The sequence below is a fragment of the Echinops telfairi genome, unplaced genomic scaffold, assembly GCF_000313985.2.
Source record: "Echinops telfairi isolate 266 unplaced genomic scaffold, ASM31398v2 ScPeMD7_7457;HRSCAF=8495, whole genome shotgun sequence".
Taxonomy (NCBI): domain Eukaryota; kingdom Metazoa; phylum Chordata; class Mammalia; order Afrosoricida; family Tenrecidae; genus Echinops; species Echinops telfairi.
The window spans coordinates 12,264,555-12,269,084 of NW_022111357.1; positions in this window are offsets into that span (position 1 = coordinate 12,264,555).

Here is a 4,530-nt window from a genome sequence, read left to right on the forward strand (position 1 = left end):
ACCATGTAATGTGTCTGACTGCATTATTGTAATATCTCTCATGCTCTCGATGACTTTAATATAATACTTATATATCTCAACCGTACAATTGTGCATTACTGAACCCGTGGGTAGTATTAGTATTAGTAGCTGCGGGTGGGGGCTGGCCCCTCACCCCCCACACCCTCAACCATTTAATTTAATACTACACCTCTCCTCTCTCTGTCTCCCCTCCCCTCGGCAGCATTGACATAGTGGACCCTCCTGCTCCTGGAAAGCCTTTCTTCCCTTTGGGGCCCCTGTGCCTAGCTAGCCCTGCTCACTGGCTGAACCCCGTTCTGGACTCCTCGCCAGCTGAATGAATGTTGGCAGCCTCCCGCTCTGTTCTCCTTGATCCCATTGGTCCCATGGCTTCCAATCTGGGCTCTCTCCCTGTCTTGGACTGGATCGTGCCCCCTGGGCACCCTCAGTTATTGACCTGTAAATGTAATCCCGTATGGAAACAAGTTTTTTCTTGCATGAGGCCCCAGAGGTCCTAAACCTAATCACTTCAGAGTGATGAACACGCAGACACTGGCCCCCAAGCAGAGAAACGGGGAAGCCAGCTGCTGCAGGAAGATCTCCCAGAAACCAAGGAGCACCCGGACAGACACTGGGACAAAAACCTTATCCCCGAGCCTGAACCCACAGAGATCCTGTCCCAAGAGCCGGAGCCCTGAATCCAGGCGCCTAGCCTCCCACACAGCGAAAAAATAATTGTCTGTATCCCCCACTTGGGATATCTCTGTTAGAGCAGCTCTAAGAGACAATGTCCAACTCTTTACTGGTGATGGGGCTTCTCTCTGCAGCCCACTCACGTACCCCTAAACCAGTGGTTCTCCACCTTCCTCGTGCCTCGACCCTTTCATACAGTTCCCCATGTGGTGGTGAGGCCCCAACCGTAACATTATTTTTGTTGCTACTTCATAGCTGTCATTTTGCTACTATTAGGAATCAGGCAACCTCTGTGAAAGGGTCATTCAAGCCCCCAAAGGGGTCGCGACCCACAGGTTGAGAACTGCTGCCCTGAACTGTCTGCTGCCTCTGCGTGGATATACACAGACCCTCAGGCTCAACCCCAGGACCCCGCTCTGCACCCCCGCTCTGAAACCTGTGACTGGCTCACGAAACAGTGGACGCCCTTCCCATCCTCCTCCGTCTGTCCAGGAACTGGAGCCACACCCTGTCTCGTGCCCTGACACACCGTAGGCAAGAAGGGCAGCCCAGGTGGAGGGCGCTGCCCAGCAAAGGCAGAAAGGAGAGCAAGAGGATGGCTTGGCAGGAAGCCCACGGTGTGTTTGGGGGATCAGAGGGGGAACCCCTTAACTATAAAGAGCAGACTTTGTCCTGGGGCAGTGCTTTCGGCTCTGTACCCCTCCCTAGCCCGTGGGAAGGTTTAAAAGGACACGGCAGGTGTTTGAACTTACATTTCTTGCCTGCCTGCCTTCCCTCCTTCGGTCCTGTTAGGTGGCACTGCGTCAGGTGGCACCACTCGTGTGACCTTATGTCCAACAGAACGACCTCCTGCCCATCATCCGATGGTGCGTATGCCCGAGCCCATTGTGACAGCCACTGTGCCAAGCGTCTGCTGAGGGCCTGCCTCTTTTTCCGCTGCTCCTCTGCTTTACCAAGCACGACGTCCTTCTCCAGGACTGGTCTGCTCGCGTCTGAAGTAACCGAGAACTCTCCCCGTGCGCGTGTCTAAGGAGCATTCTGGCCCTGCTTCCTCCAGGACAGATTGATTTGAAATCCCAGCGACCTCGCTTCCAGCATCACAGCAACACGTCGCCACCACACGCCCGGCCCACAGACAGACAAGTGGTGGCTTCCTAGTCAACAAATACTGATGGTGAGCCTCGGGCCGCCATCTGCAAGGTCGGTCGTTCGAAGCCAGCAGCCACTCCTCGTTAGAAAGACCTGACTGTGTGCTCGCTCCTGTAAAGAGGGGCCGTCTGGGAAACTCAGCACAGGGGCAGGTCTCCCCTGTCCTATAGGCGCCCTAGGAGCGGGCATTGACTGGATGGCTGTGTGTGTGTTCTTTTTGGGGGGCTGGGGGTGGGAGGGTTCTATTGGAAAGGGACCCTGAGAGAGTGCAGAGGAGGGGCTGGACTCGAGGTACAGAGACTGCCGGAGTAGCTCCAGGCCTGGCCCGGCGACTGACGTCTTCTTCCTCGGGGAGGCAGTCAGAGGAGAGCTGAGTGGTGCTGGGCGCCAAGCTAGGGCGTATGTTGGTAGGAGGACTGTTCCTTCGGGCAGACTTCTGACAAACTCCTCAGGAGGTTGTCTCATCTGGGTTTTAAGAGAAGAGTAAGACTTCGGCAAGCAGAGAAGTGGACAGAAGTATTCTCGGTGGCGGGGACAGCTTGTTCAGGGGCCCCGAGGGACCACTGGAGTTGAAGCCCAGTGGGCCAAGGAGAGAGAAGAGGGAGATGGGAGCTCCATCTTCTTCCTGAGGCCTCACCTAAGCCTTTGGGGAAGGAGCACCTGGGACTTAGGACCAGGCCTCCTGCTTCACGGGGGCAGAGCCCTGGGCAGAAGAAGGTGAGGTGACAGAGGTGTGGGTGTTGGAGGGGGGATCAGAGTGTGTCTCTCTGGGCAGTCATTAGTCATGAGAGAAAGGGAAGCCTCAGGAATTTGGCGGGAAGCAGATTTCCTTCCCGTTTAGCTAATTGGAGAGCGCCAAAGACATTTCTCCCGGAAATTTCATCAACCAAAGCCACAAACTCACTGCCAATCCAGTGGATTCCGACCCATAGGTGATCCTGTCAGACGAGGTAGACCGGCCCCCCTGTGAGTTGCTTAGACTGGACCTCTTCACAGGAATAGAAAGTGTGTGAGTCTGGGTCGACTAGAGAAACAAATCCATGGACACACATAAGTGTAGAAGAAAGAGATTTATATAGGAGAGCAATTGAACATTGAAAAAACATCCCAGCCCAGTCTAGATCAAGTTCATAAGTCCGATATTATCCCATATGTGCAATAGCAATCTATAAAGTCCGCTTCTACTCACGAAACACATAAATGACGCCAAATGTAGATCACAGGCCAGTGGGCAGAAAGTCTTTGGATCTAGTGGCATTAGAAACATCTCAGTGCTGGCAGGGGTCTCTGCATCAGGGTGGGTCCATGTGTCTTGTCAGCTGCTGTGTCTCCCAGGGTGTGACAGAGAGAGATGTGTCTCCCACCTCCAAGGGGGAAGTACCGGATTTCCCAGAATTCTCAGGAGGCCATGCCCACACAGAGGTCTCACTGGCTTTGATCTGATTGACAGGCTAGACTCCACCCCTACATTCTTAATCCTCAAATTGACAAGCGATTATATAACTACCACAGAAAGCCTTGTCTTTCTCTCGTGGATTTAAACCTCGAAGTCCAATGTCTAACCACTGCACCGCCAGCACCCTCAGAAGAGCCTCGCTTGTCTTTCAACAAAACTCCGTGGTTCCCAGGGGGGGACATGGGGGAGGGGGTGGGGGACGACAGTGTCATCTTGAGATAGTCCTAGAGCCCACATCCCGTGCCGTTGGACCCTGCATTGATGCAGGCCCTGGCCCGGCACTTTGTGTCATAGTCCCAGGGGCTGTCAAATGGCAGCCTCAGGTGGGTGCTCCCTTGTGTTTACCTGGGGCTGCGCTGACCGCATCACCCCCCTCAGCGCGGCAGGCCGCATCTCCACCTCCAAACCACCTCCCTGACCTCACCATAACCCTACGAAATGGGCACTGGGATCACCCCCATTTTACAGCGAGGACACAAAGGCTGCATGGCTGAGACCGGAGGGAGCCAGCCTTTCACTGTAAGCACGACTGTCTCGGTAGGACACGGACAGTAGTTTCCCGCGACTGGAGCAAAGCCCCCAAAGGCCGTCAAGTCACAGGGACCGCTTTCTGTTCTTCTCACACAGTTCTAGAGGCTGGAAGTTGAAATTCAGGTGTGGGCTGGGCTCTTTCTGCACACTCTAGGGGAAAATCCTTCCTTGCTTTTTTGGGGGGTTGTCTGCCCCCCTTGGTGTTCCTGGACCATCACTTCAGCCTCTGCCACCCTGGTCTGTTGTCGCTCAGTGCCCACCAGTCAGTTCCAACCCATAGCGACCCTGTGCCCAGCTGAAGGGAACACTACCTGATGTGGTGCATCTCCTTCACTGCCCGTCCACTTCACCGAGCGTGATGTCCTTCTCCAGGGACTGGTCTCTCCTGACAACGCGTCCAAAGTACAGAAGGCGAAATCTCACCATCCCCACCTCTAAGGAGCACTCCGGCTCGCTTCTTCCAAGACGGGCTCGCCTTCTAGCAGTCCCTGGGACTTTCAGTCCGCACCTTGAGCGCCACAGTTCAAATGCACCCAGTGCCCGGTCGGTGGCACTACTGTTTTCCACGGTAGCAGTTGAGTCACGAGAGGACCACGGGGTGCAGACCTATCGAGTGACAGACACCGTCAGAGGGAGTGACACCAAAAGTGGTGCCTATAGTTTTTGTGCAGTGTTTCCGCAAAAAGATACCATTGATAAAC